Source organism: Canis lupus, chromosome 1 (genome assembly GCF_048164855.1).
Source record: "Canis lupus baileyi chromosome 1, mCanLup2.hap1, whole genome shotgun sequence".
NCBI classification, from domain to species: domain Eukaryota; kingdom Metazoa; phylum Chordata; class Mammalia; order Carnivora; family Canidae; genus Canis; species Canis lupus.
In genome coordinates, this window is record NC_132838.1 from 83,001,419 (window position 1) to 83,017,726 (window position 16,308).

At 43.4% G+C, this 16,308-nt stretch overlaps 1 protein-coding gene across 6 annotated transcripts in view; it reads right to left on the minus strand.

Annotated features, from left to right (window-relative positions):
* Positions 1-2,083, minus strand: part of GCNT1 (glucosaminyl (N-acetyl) transferase 1) — a 57,482-nt gene extending 55,399 nt beyond the window's left edge. For 5 of the 6 annotated variants that reach the window (XR_012036148.1, XM_072837727.1, XM_072837722.1 and 2 more), the window contains exons 1-2: positions 1,957-2,083; positions 1,055-1,173 (exon numbers count right to left, since the gene is read on the minus strand). The gene's annotated coding sequence lies outside the window, so the exon portion shown is untranslated. Of the gene's footprint in view, positions 1-1,054; positions 1,174-1,320; positions 1,850-1,956 lie in introns of those variants that run through there. The other variant, XM_072837729.1, reaches the window with a different exon arrangement.
* Between the last annotated feature and the right edge of the window lie 14,225 nt (positions 2,084-16,308).

Consider the following 16,308-nt stretch of genomic DNA (forward strand, 5'->3'; position numbering starts at 1 on the left):
AGATTTTACTTTAAAAAAAAAAGAAGAAGATTTTTTTCAGCTATTTAAGGGAGGGGAGAAGGATCTAGCCACACTGAGCCAGAATCCCTGCATGGGTGTGATCTAGCCACACTGTGCCAGAATCCCTGCATGGGTGTGAGGAGGGGATGGCCGATACCCACACAGATTGTTTCAGCAGGTCTTCTGTAGGTAACCTGTGCCAGACCAAGACCCCGTTAGGTCCCCCATCCATTACCTATTCAGTCCCTGTAACAGCTGATTTTATAATTCTCAGGGGCAACATTTTTCTCAGTGTTAAGCAACTAAGTTACAAATGGAAAGAAACAACCCGTGCCTGGAAGTTGTCTTATAATCAGTCAGGGACAAATTATAATGAATGAAGGATGAAATCCATTAGAAATTTGAGGCCTAGGCTAAGGAGGTCCTTCCCAGAGCCAGTGAAGGAGAGACAGAGGAGCTAGCAGCAACCGCCAAATCCTTACCACGAAATAGAAAAGATACCAACTTCTTCCATCTACCAATAAAACTTTGTAAATTTACAGTATGTTACGTTGTTTTTAAAAATTGAGGAGTTAGCCATTTCTAAGAACTCAAATTTCCCAAAACTACCATCTTGAAGGGCTGCAAAGAAATCCATGAAGCACTAGCAGATAGCCACAGAGCTCAGTGTTTTTCTTTCTTGCCAGAAGTGAAATCTGTTACCATATCCTCTGGCAGGGGAGCCTGTCTGGAACTGCCTGGGCTCCTAGCAGGTAATTTACACTGATCTTTAAAAACCATTCACCCCTCCTCCTCTCCTCTATAAAACAAATCTGCCTTTCAGAACAGCTCTGAAAGGGGGACCGAATGCCCAGAGCAGGGGACAAATCCCTGACCGGGTGCCTTCACCTACCACTCACCAAATTCAGGCCACAGAAACCTGTAGCCTGTTCTCAACTCAAGGAACCGATGCTTTCCGAGAACCTCGTGTATCCCTCCCGCTTGGCCTCTCTCTTCCTTCTGGAAAGAAATCAAGCAAAGGATGCAACAGTCGCCAGGTCGCTACAAAACTTACCTACACCTGGGCAGCCCATAAGGCCCAGCCCGGGTCTGCAGGCGACCTCATCCACCGTGAGAAAGCAGTGCGTGGCCCGCGAGGGTGCCTGGTAACTCGCTCTGCATCGGCAGAAAGCGCTGCAAGAAAAAGAGCTGTGAGCCAGGGCTGCTTCCACTTCAAAACGCTAATAAGCAAAAATTGTTCGAATTTGAGGCAGAAGGTCGGTGCTGACAAAAAACAAAACAAGGAACCTAGAAAGGGGGCAGAGTGTGTTTCAGAATCACCTGTTTCCTAACAGACCCAGCCGCGCGAGCTTCCTACCCCGCGGGGAAAGGACAGAGAGGGCGCGGGAGAGGGGCAAGCGGGGGCTTCCGTGTCCCTTTCCAGTGGCCTGCCCCAGGGCGAGTCCGTTCTCATCCCGGCGTGTCCGCTTCTTCATCAGTACAGTGGGGTTCATCATGCCCCTGCGCAGGCTACGGGCAGGATTAAATGAAGTTCCAGGGGCTGGCGCCCCAGGGACGGCGGCGAGTGACTAAGTGCCCGCTCTTCAGCCGATCCACGCCCGCAGCCAGCTCCTCCGGGGTCTCCGCTCCGACTCGCCCCCCGGCCCCGGCGGAAAGAAGCCAGAAAAAAGTGGCTTCCAGGTGACACAGGGCACCGGAGTCCTGGCTTCGGGCTCCACGGGTCGCACGAGTCGCAAGGCCCAGGGAAGGGTCCGAGAGCGCACACGCGCGCCGCGCTCCCTCCGGCCCCGGCTCCGCTTCCTCGGCTCCCGCGGAGCCCAGTCCGCGCGGGGCAGCGGGACCTTGGCTGAGATCCGGCCCCCTCCCTCGCATCCTTCCCACCCCTCCGGCCGCCACCGGGCGCCCTAGCCGGCGGTCCTGGCTGCCGGGACCGGGAGGGCTGGACGCGTCGGTTACCTGCAGCAAGCCTCCGGCCGCCCGGGGCGCAGGAAAGTGCGCGAGCGCGCCGCCCGGCAAACCACAGCGCACTCGCCCGGCGCCGCGCTCCCTGCGCTGGCGGACCGCGCCTCGGGGCTCCCGGCCGCCCGCCCGGCCTGGCCCCGCCCCCGGCCCCGCCCCCAGCATCCCGCCCGGCCCCGCCCCGCCCCCAGCATCCCGCCCGGCCTGGCCCCGCCCCCAGCACCCCGCCCGGCCCCGCCCGGTCCCGCCCCCAGCATCCCGCCCGGCCTGGCCCCGCCCCCAGGATCCCGCCCGGCCTGGCCCCGCCCCCAGCATCCCGCCCGGCCCCGCCCCGCCCCTGGCCCCGCCCCGCCCGGCCTGGCCCCGCCCCCAGCACCCCGCCCCGCCCCGCCCGGTCCCGCCCCCAGCATCCCGCCCGGCCTGGCCCCGCCCCCAGGATCCCGCCCGGCCTGGCCCCGCCCCTGGCCCCGCCCCGCCCCGCCTGGCCCCGCCCCCAGCATCCCACCCGGCCTGGCCCCGCCCCCAGCATCCCGCCCGGCCCGGCCCCGCCCCCAGCATCCCGCCCCCCCGGCCCCGCCCCCAGCATCCCGCCCCCGGCCCCGCCCCGCCTGGCCCCGCCCCCAGCATCCCGCCCGGCCCCGCCCCCAGCATCCCCGCTCGCCCCCCTCCGCGGGAGGCGAGCCCTGGGGTGGGCGGGGAGCGGGCGTCCCCGCGCTTCCTCTGTGCGCTTCCTCAGGTTCGCCTTGGGCTTTAGTTCCCCAAATTGCACAAGGGCTGGGGGAGGGAGTAGGGTCTTCTTCATGATTCTTTGCCCTTTGCTGCGGAGGCGGGAAACGCGACAAGCGCAGCCTTTTTCTGATTTTAAAAATGTTTAGTAAGAAAAGAAAAATGCAAATGCCGAGGTTCTTTATATGATGACAAGTGTAGAGATGACCATGCAGTTTTATGTCCTCCTGATGAGGCTTTTTGTTAAATGTAGTATTTAAAAACTCACTGCATTCGTGTGGGTTTTCACATAAAAACTAAGGCCAGCGATTGTGAAACAATCCGCAGTGCCCTGCAAAGTCGAAAACACCTCTTTCCCTACCTTGTAGCGCGTCGTGCGGTGTCACTTATAAAAGCTGACATGGTGTCCTTGGTAGCCAGAGGAATCGCGGGTGTTCTTCCCTCGGACTTCTACCTCCTGGAGAGAAGAACAGGTTCTTACTCGTCTTCACAGCATGTACCCATTGAAGTCAACGAAGGATGGAAGTGCATACACACTTCCCCACCCACAGGTCTTGCTGAAGCCGTAGGGCCAATCTAAGACCCTCTGAGTAGGTAGGTTTCCCTGCATCCCGAGGCTTGCCTGGTGACCTTCATCCTTAGGAAAGGTCACTGCTCAGGGGAGAAGCTTCCACGCGGCGAGCAGGGTCAGGTTGGCCTAGAGTCAACCAGTCTCCAAGGTTCATCCTCTAGGGCTTTGGACCTGATCAGGTTAGATACTCCTGGGGGCCCGGCGGGGCTGGAGGGGAGAGGGGGAGCGGGGTGGGAGGGTGCACGCACAGCAGTACCTTATAAGTGGAACATAAATTACCGTATTGGTTTCATGTCAACCCACCTCTTTTGTGAAGACCCCAGCTTTCTCTTCAAGGCTTTGAAATATTTTGGGAGGATTGCTCTGGACTCTTCAGTCTCCTCCCACCCCACCTTGGGCCAGAGTGTTACTAGGTGAAGCAGTCCCATGTAGGCCAGCTGTAGTGATGGTGGCAGAGGAGCTAATGAAACATTCCCCTGTGGAAGGTAAATCTTGTCTCTTCCCCCAAGGAGATCCCTCCTCCATGGAGTGACAATCTTGAAAAATATTGCTTTAATTTTATTTTAAAAAGTAATTTTCTGGGGCACCTGGCTGGCTCAGTCAGTAGCACATGTAACTTAACTCTTGATCTCTGATCATGAGTCTGAGCCCCAGGTTGAGGGTTGAGTTTAAATAATAATAATGATGATGATGATGATGATGATAATTTTTTGAAAGTAATTTTTTTATAATACATTCTATGCAAGACTGAGGACAACAGAACCACATGAGTTCCTTTTAAACTGTGGTTTATATTTTTATCGTGGAAACAAACGTAAGAACCCAAAATATCTTGTACAAAATTTGCATTTTGGCCAGAATTAGAAAAAAAAGTGATTGCCATTTGTTTTCTCCATCTATTGCTAACCCACATGACCTTCTTTACTAAAGGACATACGTAAAAGCACTGAAAAGGCAAATATGCTCTGAAAACCCTCATAATGAATTATGAAATTCATACATTTTATTAATTCAATGTTTGAAGCTAAACCTATGACTTCCTTCCACTGGACTAACCATGTTTCCTTCATCCCTACTCGATTGGTTTTATTTTTTTTGGGGGGGGGCTTGCATCAAGGATATTTTAAGGTTTTTTTTGTTTGTTTGTTTTTAAGATTTTATTGTTAAGTAATCTCTACACCCAATGTGGAGCTCAAACTCACAGCCCAGGGATCAAGAGCCTCCTGCTCTACCAACTGAGTCAGCCAGGCACCCCTGAAGTTGGTCAAATGGGTCAGCTAATCATTTATGAGACACAAAGGGAATGTGGGTGGTCTGTGTCTGACCTTGATAGGTAAACAAGGGAGTTCTCTGTGAGTCTCACCTAAGTCATTTGAGGAAGAGTGGTGGTTCTTTGCAGAAAGCTGTTTCCCAGAACATAAACTGGGCGTGGGTGTGGGAGTTTCTTTAACCATCAATCTGTCTTCTATATATATATATATCATAATAAAACTGTGGTTAAAAGTACAACTTAAATAAAGATCAATGTTGAACTTGACCCAAATCCTGTGTCCCTAGAAGACCCATTTGTCCCCACTGACCAATCAGCAAAAAGTGCCTGCTCCCTTTACTTGATGAAATTTTATTCAAGCTTCTCTCCTTCCCCACACCTTCCAGCTTTCATCCACCCTCAGCCTAAGCCGGCACTGGGATGCAGAAGAAACCCCTAATGGCACCTGCCAAGAAGCCCCTTCCTAACTGATTTCAAAAATACCTTTTTTGACCAATTGCCTGATGCTGCCACCTGCTCATCCCTCTCCTGGACACCTGTTTTTTTCTAGCCTTGTTGGCTCCTCCTTATAAAAGAAAAACCTTTTACTACCTGACCTTTCAGAAGCTTGCAGATCTTACAATCAAAGCAGTCTCCCTATTACAACTCCTCTTCCGCTAGTGCAATAAGCTCTTTCCGCTAATTGCAGTAATTGTTTGAAGTCTCTGCCTTCCTTCAGTTCAGGTTTATTTTTTATTTAATAGTTTTCTGGTGCTACGCCTTGGCTCAAGAGCCAAACTCACCTAGGGATCTCCACCATCTCCACATAGGTAATGATATACCCTGTTCTGCAATTTGAGGATCCTTGAGTTCACATCTCAACTTAATGCTCTGGATGTCCTGTCTATTGAAGCACAGTAGAGTTACTCTCATGCTTCATAACAAAAAGAGAATCTTTTCCAGGACAGCTATTTTCTTTGGCCTTCTCACGAAGCCTCTTTTGTTCCTTAACCTAGGAACTTGGGAGAGCATGAATCAAGTGAGACTCTTTCTCACCTTTTTTACAGTTTTTTTCTCTGGGTTAACTGTTACTCCTCCCACAGATAACTCTTATTCTCTCAGGCATCTTCTCTATCTTTCTCCCATTGACTACATGTCATCATGGCACTAATTCAGTTTAAAGAATTGGCAAAATTTTCTAAAGGCAATTCAGAATTTCAAAGACTTCTTTGGGAAACTTGAAATCTCCCCAAACTGCATCATCTGAGACTTCTCTCTTCCCAGCATCTCCTCTTCTTCCTTTTTATCACCTTAACCTTCTCTTCAGCTGCCTTAAATCCTTTGATCTGTCCACCTTCAACACATCTGGTTCCTCCACCCCCTATCCACCATTGTCAGACCCTTCCGTACCCACTCCAGCCCTTCCAGGCTTTGGCTGGAACCCAGGCTTTGGCTAGAAGTATTGGCAAATACTTCGCAATTTACCAGACACTTAATAGGAAGCTAAAGTTGGCTTTATTATGGAGCCGATGCTTAAACTCTCTTGAGGAAACTGGCCTGGTACTTGGCTTACAGGTTTCTAGCCTTACAGATGAGTAAGGAAGGTCACTTACTAGCAGACCTAGGAATCTTAGAATGATTTGGGAATATTGAGAAAGAGAAGGATTTGCCCAAATCTATAGATACTGCAGGTGATATATGTTGGCAAGCTCATGGTTTGGCTTCCTAGCCTTAACAAGTTTGTACAAGTGTTGCCAACCCATGATTCCATGATTCCTTATGAAAAATTCCAGAGAAGACTTTCAAAGGTCTATATGCTAAATTAGCATTCTTGCTGTACCTGTGTAAATAATCAGGTCAATCCTAAAGAGTCCAGCCTTGTTTTATGATCAAGAATAATTTTTTAAGGTTACCTTTGATAAAAAAGGATATGAATATACAGAGAAAATTTGTGTTTCAGTAGAAAACTATAGCACATCGTTTTGGGTGATCAGATTCCAGTTCTATTCATTAAGCCATTTTGCACATCTCATAAATTGCAAGTTCATTGATGGTTTACAAACTCTCTCGTCAGGTAGAGATTTAATTGGCTTCTTCATCACTATGGAAAAACCAGTTCCCTTGCCTATATATTAATTGGACTAGATCCTGTCACCTTGCACAAATCAGCAACCCTTACAGATTTTCATCTCCCTCTGTCTTGACCATGAACTAAAACCTGACTGTCCAGGTGTTTATCAGGACTCTAGGTTACCTTGTAGTTGGCTTTTTCCTCTAGGATCTGAAGAAGCACTAGGAATGGAAGTCCAACAACAACTTGACTGCATGCATGTGTTGGATTCTTCCTCATATAAGCCACTGCCTGGGTCATGAGGAAGTCTGGTAGAATGTTCAGGTCATACCTACCCTTATATGAGGGAGAACCAAGCTTGTAGATAACACCACAAAGCCCACCGTCGTCTCAGCTTTCAGACACTCAACAAGCCGTGCTTGTCTAGTAAGGTTTTCCCCTAAGAGATTAGTAGGGGAAACATTAACATTAATACTTCTTTTCTTCCCCCATTGTAAGCATCCCTCTTTTAGAAGCCTTATCTTTGTAACTACCTCTCAACAGATGGTTCAACTGATTTTGCAGGAATAATACCAACAAGAGTCCTCGAGAAATTATTTCTTAGTCCTTGCCTTGCTCTGCTCGGAAGCTTATGATTGCCTGTGAATTGTTCAGTGATGAATAATATTCATTCATCTTGAACCAAAGGGGAGAATAACAATGCTAAACTTTATCAAAGCTCGTGCTCTAGAGAAACAGCAATGATTAAAGAAAGCTCCCCACATTTTCAAAACAGTCCCCCTCTCCTTGCAATAATCCTTTTGAATAAAGTCTCTCCTTACCGAAATCTGGATTGTTTATTTCTACAAAAGCTGCAAAAATAGTTTTGAATTATTAAAAAAAGTCAACAGAATTACCTTGACTGGAACAGGAAAAAGATGTAAAAGAGTACAGTGCCACACTCAAAACGTGAAGATGGAGAAAGCAAATTCAATAATAAATGTACTGTTTAGGAAAAAAAGGTTGAGCCTCATGCATACAAATTCCACATTGAATTAAAATTGAAATTTGTTTTTAAAGCCCATGAAATCTATCTTAAAACTTAAAGGAAGAAGAAGAAGAGGGAGAGGAAGAAGGAGAGGAAGAAAGAAAAGAAATGGTTGAGGAACAGGCAATCTTTCTCAAAATGGTGACAAAACTAAAAATGACAGAAAAAGCTTGATGGACTTCATATATTAAAAATGTTAAATGTCTAAAAAAATAAAAAATAAAAAAATAAAAATGTTAAATGTGTGCCTAACAAAGGATATAAAAAGCCAAAAACAAACAAGAAAATATATGCAATGGTACACAACAAAAGTCGATTTTCTTAATGAAGACTTTTTTTTTTTTTTTTAAGATTTTATTTATTCATGAGAGACACAAAGAGAAAGGCAGAGACACAGGCAGAGGGAGAAGCAGGCTCCCTGTGGGGAGTCCAATGTGGGACTTGATCCCAGGACCCCGCGACCACGGCCTGAGCCAAAGGCAGAAGCTGAACCACTGAGCTACCCAGGTGCTCCTTAATGAAGACTTCCTCACAAATAAATTATTAACATAAATATCAACATGCCCCAGGGGAAAGATGGGCAAAGGACATGATTGGAGAATTCACAGAAGAGGAAACCCATATGAAAACAGATGCTCAACTTCAATGAAAGTCTAAACAATGCAAATTAAAACAATAAATCATTTTTCACCTATCAGGTCGACAAAGTTGAAAAAAGACTAATGAGCCTAATATTGATGAGGGCATAGGGATACAGGCTTCTATAACTGCCATTGGAAGGAAGACTTGTCCTCCACTATCCAAGTTTCCTTCGAATGATTGAGGGGTCCTCAAATTAAGTGACAATAACTAGATTAATGGGAGACCGGACAAGGTTCATTCCTAAGAGCCTATGAGAGTTGTAATGAGTAACTGTGAGAGAGACAGGTTTATATGTGACCTATAGAAGGGGCCACATAGGGCAGTGGGAAGGTGTGGAAAGTTCAGTTGAGCTTCTGGATGCTAATGGCAGCTGAATTTGCACTTCCACATGCTAAGGGTCATTCTTTCCTAATCAGGAAACTCTGAGGGTACCTTATGGCAGATTGTTTTCCAGAGGCTCTGTTTAAGTTTAGTTAATATTTTCTTCTGCAGTTAATGGTTGTTCAGAGAAGTTCAGTGTAAGGTAATTTTCATACCATTTTAAAGGCTGTTACCAATCACTGCTCTCAGTGGTACAAATTCCTTCACGTTGTCTGGGAGGGCTATTGGACAGTGTGACATATATAACAATCACTGGTCTAGGAATTTCCTCTCTATAAGGAATTTCACAAGTGCACAAAGATTTTTTTAATAAGGATGTTCACTGATTATATTATAAACATTGGAAAAATTAAGGTTAAAAGATAATTTTCAGGGGCACCTGGATGGCTCAGTGGTTGAGTGTCTGCCTTTGGCTCAGGTCATGGTCCTGGGATCCTGGGATCAAGTCCCACATCATGCTCCCCGTGCAGAGCCTGTATCTCTCTTTGCCTATGTCTCTGCCTCTCTCTGTGTGTTTTTCATGAATAAATAAATATCTTTTTAAAAAAGATAATTTTCAGAAAAATTTACCTCAGAAAAACGGTAAAATCATGACTTACACAGACATAAAAATGAGGATACAGATATAAAAACGAGGAGGTGTTGAAGAATTCATTTTATATATATGATGTGAGGGTATCAGGCAAATGTTATAACCAAGTTCAAAGGAAGAGTCAAAACATGTAAATTAATTTAGAGTAAAGGAATTCTGAGATGAATTACAAATGGAGACAAAAGTGGTTTTTCCACAGGAGTGGGGGTAGGGAAGTCAATTAAGTCACTACCATACAGGACAGAATTTATATATCCATCAATCAGTTACCTATAACTTACAAAGAGCAGCAAGCAGCTCAAAAATTATAAATAAATAGGGCTAGAATTTATAACCCCAAATGATACGCTATAGACAATGCATAGTGCTTCATAGAAACATTATTTTTAAGTAGGCACCATGCCCAGCATGGAGCCCAATGAGGGTTTTGAACTCATGACTCTGAGATCAAGACCTGAGCCGAAATCAAGAGTCCGCTGCCTAACTGAGCCACCCAGGTTCCCCGAAGCACTATTTCATTGTAAAACAAGTTTTATTATAGAAAATGTTTGTTGGGTAGCATTGATATCGTGCGGCTATTAAAAAAATGGTAGGGATATCATGCTGTATATGTTGTCATAGAAAGTAAAGTTACTACACCATTAGATTGAAAAAAGTTAGAACAATCACTTTGTGTATAATTATTTCTCATGATCAAAGACACGGATAAATAATACATAAGCAGTCATTTCCAGGAATTTTTACTGTCTACTTCTTAATGTTTGGGTAAAAGAATAAAAATAAAAAAAAATATATATATACTCTTCTTACAACTATCACAGTTTAAAAAAAACTATCATAGCTTTAAAAAGATATTTGCATTTTGAAAAATAATATAAACACATGATTAAACAAACTAGTCAGCAGTACATTTAACATTTACATAAAAAAAGAAAAAAGATTACGGTGAGCAGATGCCTATGAGGATGTTTATCAGAAGAAAACAGCTTGAAAGAAGTACTAATCTAAATGGATAAACAAAGTGTGGCACATCCATGCAATGGAACACTGCTCTGAAAATTAATGAAAGGAATCCTCATTTCAAATGAAGCTTGGGGGGCCAGTAGGGGACACTCTCACAGTCTACCACTGGTGGTCAGTTGGAAACCCAAATCCAGGCCTTGCACTGGTGTATCTTTTACTATCCAGATAGGAGGAAAAAAGGCTTTCCTCCTCCCTTAGTTGATGAGAGATTCAACTAATGAAAAGCCTCTATACTTCCAGCCCCCCTTTACTCCAATGGTCATTTTGTTTATAACAGACTCCTCAGCTTCCCCGCCTCCATAAAAGACCAGTCCTCTCCTTTGTTCTGTGCATCTGTCTGTTGTTTTGCTGTAGTTGGCTTGTTCCAGATTGCAATTCTTGCCAAATTCTGAATAAAGCCATTTTTTGCTGGTAAAAAAAAAAAATTTAATGGTTTAACACTGCTTAGTTTGGAGGGTGGAATGGATTCACACAACAATATAGGTGAATCTCACCGACCTTATATTGTGATGAAGACACCAAACACAAAAGAGTACATACTGTTTGATTCCTATTTATATATTTGAAATTCTGAACAGGGAAATCTATAGTGACAGAAAAAGAAGTAGTCGTTGCCTGGGGCTGAGGGAGGTGGAATTACTTTTAGAGATAATTGAAATGTTCTTTATTTTGATCATCATGATTACATGAGTAGACACATTTCTCAAAACCCTGACCTAACAGTGGTTGAACGTCTACCCTTGGCTCAGGTTAGGATTCCAGGGTTCTGGAAATGTGTTTCACATCAGGCTCTCTGCAGGGAGCCTGCTTCTCCCTCTGCCTATGTCTCTGCCTCTCTCTGTATGTGTCTAATGAAAAAATTAATAAAATCTTTTTAAAAAGTACACTTAAAATGGATATATTTTATTGGATACGTAGGGGAGGACTCTACCCTTCTAGATTCTTGGCTGAGACACCACTGTACTAAAAGATAGATTAATAGGGGAAAAATAAACACATTTAATAACATATATACCTCCTACAAATATGAGAGTGTAGGAGCCACATAGCAGATTACCCCAAGACAGACCATTTTGGCATGCAGATTATGCTGAGCTGAAAACAAAGCACAAGAGACTCAGAAAGAAACTTTGACCTCCCTCCACACTGCCTAAAAGGATTTAGAGGACCTGTTTCAGGAAGAGAACTATCATCACAAGTAACTATATGAAATATGAACCAGATATGGTAGACAGGGAGGAACCTAGTAGGACTTGTTTGGTCAAATTTCTCTCTAAGTCCCATGGTTTCTGAGAGACCCAGCAAGCATTTGTTTACCAAACATTTACTCATTTTCATTTTCCTGTGAATTCCATTCCCTCCTTGAAGCCCCAGATTCCTTTCCCTCTTCTCCTCTGTTCAGGGTGACATATATACCTCATTTTGCCTGTGTGTCTATGTAGATTCCTCATACATACAAAATTAAGTTTGATTTTCTCTGATCTGTCACGTGTCAGTTTAATCTTTGTCCAGTTAGAGGAGCCTTGAAGGGCAGAGAGAATTTTTTTCCTCCCTGACAGGAGGTACCCAGGAGAATAAGGTAACTCTCTGAAATGTCCCAAGCCACCACCTTAAATGCCATCACTAGCAAAAGATAAAAGATGCTGCAGGGCAGGGTGGTGGTGGTGGTGGTAGGGGAATGGAGGGGGGGATGCAGTTATGGGAGGTTTCAGATAAAGCCCAGTAAATGAGGTAAGGTTGTTAAGCACATTTAAGTTGCTATCATCTCTATCAGTAAGTTTCTAGAGTTTTAGTCATTTTTTTCTCTTCCTGGTACAGAGAAGGAGAGACCCATACAGATGGAGATTTCTCTTATAAATGTAAATATTCTTCTACAAAAGATAGTTTTTTCAGGGTTTTTAGCTTTTTAGAGCTTCTCCTATATCTGCTGTTTCTCAAAAATGACCAGATCAAGATCATCTTTATGCCCAAGAAGCATATGCTGGGGTGACAAATTCTGCTCTCCTGCATATATAAACTATACCTCAGTAAAATTGATATTTTAAAAAATACCTGCTTAAGAAAACTAGAAGGGGTGGGGTATCTGGATGGCTCAGTCAGTTAAGTGTCTGCCTTTGGCTCAGGTCATGATCTTGGGATCCTGGGATTGGCCCATGTTGGGCTCCCTGCTCAGCAGAGAGCCTGCTTCTCCCTCTCTCTCTCTGCAGCTCCCCCTGCTTGTGTTCTTTTGTATCCTTTCTCTGTCTCTCAAATAAATAAATAAAATTTCAAAAAAAGATAAAGAAAAGAAAACTAGAAGGGAAAGCAAAGGGGAGAGCATATGTTGGGGAGAATCTGAACACACTGAATTTGCAATGATGATCAATTCCCCAGGAGCAGAGTGGTTCTAGGCTTCTGGAAATATGCCTGGACTCCAGCGAAACCCAGAAGCCACCTGCAAAAGGGTGGCTGACACTAAATGTACTTTTTGGGGGGTGAGAGGGCTTAGGAGAAGTTATGGGGAATTTTTACAATTATGAAGGCCTGGCACAGCACAGGAAGGGGAAAGGTTTGGAGACGGTGGAGGAGAAACAAATGATACAGCAATCATATCAGGGATATCAGGGAATGGGCTGCTACATTAAAGGACACGAAAGACTCAGGAAGACTCATAGCATGTCTCAAGCCGAGCACTATAATTCTCAGGCTAAATGAACAAAAATGTCCCAGATGAAAAATTGTTTAAATACTGACTTGCGAGTAGATGTTGAAATGTGACAGAAGTGCCCTCTGGTGGTAGAATCCAAAACCAAATGCATAAACACCAGAGTAGTTGAGAAATCAGATGAAAATCACTTCTAGTTTTTATGTATATTCGATGTGCGAAGCAAATATAGTCGTTTTTACCACAAGAAAAATCTACTACTTAGCTAGTATTAGCTATAAAGACCTTGGGAGAATTCCATTTCCAGTCGGGGGGAAGTAACAGGGATCAGATTTACCTTCTGTTAAAAACAACAGGGCCTGAATAGTCACTTATGCTAAGCTCCATGTCACCAAACTAGGATTTAATTACAGTTTTGGCTCTTTCAGAAATGAAATCTTAAACCAGTCAATCAGGAATCGCCTGATCAGCCCAGGTAGGTAAGGTGCCTGACGGGCCCTTGGCTTCCCTTAAAGGAAAATAGTCTTGCAATAACCAATCTGCTTTTTAATTTTTTTTCTTTTTTGCCTAGTATAACTTCCTTTTCCTGCTCCTTTTGGCCTCTAAAAGGTTTTCATTTTGTACAGGTCCTCAGAGATCCTTTCTATCTACTAGACTGGATGCTGTCCCTTTTATAAGCCATTGAATGAAAACAGTATAAGATCTTTATGGTTTCCTCTGTTGAATTTTGTTTTAACACTTTCCCACTTGAAAAAAGAAATCATGCAAAGTATGTTAAAGTTATTTCTGAGATAATTATTTCAGGCACTGGACATCAAGCAGCATAGGATAGTGATCCCGGAAAATGGGAAACAAAGGTGAGGTGAGCCCTATGACTGCCCTGAAAATGTTTCCAGGCCACCACTCAAGGAAGGGTAACTCAGACAGAGCTCAGCAGGTCTCCTGAAATATAGAAATGGAGCAAGGAGGCCAGAGAGGCCAGGGTAGCTAGACTCCACAGGGCAGATTACTAGGAAAGGGATAACAATGTAGGGAGAGAACGCCAAAGATCTGTAGAGGGTCTTCTTCAAGTCTTCAGCTGAGAATGCATGTTTATAGGAAACTATCTGAGGCCAGGAAAGAACCATCTGGGGCAGCAGAAGGAGCAATCTCTAGAGCTCACAAAGAGCTGAGAATAGTGTCTGCTTCCACCACCAGAGTGGAAATTTTTATAATTCAAGGGACATTAGATAAAGCACATGGTAATGGGGTAAAACTATCCTTAGAATAACAGTCGTTCTGGTCCTGAATAGCAACACTTAAAAGCAAACTTCAAAAGGATCAAACTATTTCCAAGTAACTGACCTGTCTCCCAGAAAAAGGCCAAGAAAAAAAGAAATATATGTGTATATATATATATATATATATATATATATATATATATATACTCTGCATTCAATGTGGGGCTTGAACTGAAACCCCAATATCAAGAGTCATATGCTCGATGGACTGAGCCAGCTAGACCAAGAACATTTGTAGGACTCAAAATATAACTAGCACCCAACAAAGCAAAATTTACAATGTTTGGCATTCAATCAAAATTTATTAGGCATGCAAAGGCCAGAAAATATGACCCATAATAAGAAGGGGAAAAATCAATTTATAGAAAGAGATCAACCTATATCACTATAGGAGGATATTAAAACAGTTATTATAACTATATCCCATCAGTTTAAGAAGGTAGAAGAAAGATTGAGCATGTTAAGCAGCAATATGGGTCATCTGAAATTGGACTTCTAGAGATCAAAAATATATCTGAGATGAAAAAATACACTAGCTGTAATTTATAGAAGATTAGAGAGGAAAGAAGAAAAGATTAGTGTACTTGAAGAAAAGAAACGAAATTTTAATAAGAATAGAAAATTAAGCACAGAGAGAAAAAAGACTGAAAAAATGAACAAAGTATCTGTTGGCTGTGGGACCACTTAGTGGCATAGGGTATGTGTAATTGGAGCCTTTGCTATCCTTTCTATTAACCACTGTTTCCAAACTCTTTTTTTCTACTGTGTTGATTTTAACCATTAAAACAACAAAAAAATCTCATTCCTCAAACTTCCACCTACAAAACCACTACCAAAACCACTCTTAAATAGCTCTGCAATAACTGAACACAGTGGAGTCTTCATACAACTCCATCATTCTGTGAAATCCAATGGCTCTCCAACCTCTAGGCAACAAATGACACTGTTTGCTAACTAATGCCTGAACCCTGATCCTTGTTTACCACCCTCATTCTTTGAAGTTGATAAGTTTCTTGCCTTCCCCAAAACTTTGTTGTCACTCATCTGATTCCTTCTCTCCTCTACCCCTGAATTTTGGGTATCCCTACACCTTTGCCATAAAGTCACGAAATTTCAGGGTGGGGCAGAGATCTTAGGCACTATCTAGTCTGGCCCATTCATTGTTGAACACTTGATTTATTCTTACAATATTTTTATCATATAGTTGTCTATCTTTTGTGTAAACACCATGTGATGGGTACTCTATTCCACCATTAGTAGCTCTAATCTTTAGAACCTTCTTTCTCATATTAAGCTGAAACAGGTCTCTTTATAACCTCCGCCAAAGGATCTGGTCCCAGGCTCTTATCTTCTCTTCATTTCTGCTCTAGTCTAGACCCATTAGCACCTCAGGCATGGAATACTTCAATAACTTGACGGTCTCCATTGTAATTCTTTCAGTTCACTCAGTGCATAACAATTCCCTCCTGACTAATCTCTGAAACAGTTTTGATCCTGTTATGTCTCTCTCCTAGTTAAGAACTTATAAGGACTCCCTTCATTTGTTTTCCTATCAAAACATGTATTTTTTCAACATGCTCTGTTTTGAATGCCGTTCATGCACAGATACAGAATCCAAAAATATACCAACAGGTATAGCCTCTACCCTTCCACTTTCCCTACAGAGGCAATCACTGTTGAATGTTTGGGGGAGTCGGGTGTTTTTTTTTCCTCTGATATCTTTCCAGAGATGTTCCGGACATTTTGTCAAATGTGTATCTTTTTGCCTTACTCTGATGATACCTTTTACCAATTACCTTCACCCTTGAACCACGCAAGAGTGCAATTTAGCAATACCTGTCTAACATATCTGTTCTTTACCTATCTTTTTTCACTTAACATTTTGGAAATCATTCTACCTCAGTTTACGTAAAGCCTCTCTGTTTTTTTCAATGTTTGCACAGTGGAGGGGATGTTATCATGATTTTTAAATAAATCTCCAGTGGGTATTTAGGTTGTTTCTAGTTTCCTGCTATTACAAACAATGCTGCTATGAAGAACTTCATACATGTGTGAAATACATGTGTAGAATAAATTGCCAGAAGTGGTACTGCTTGCTCAAAATGTAGGTACAGGGGCTCCTGGGTGGTTCAGTCAGTTAGGC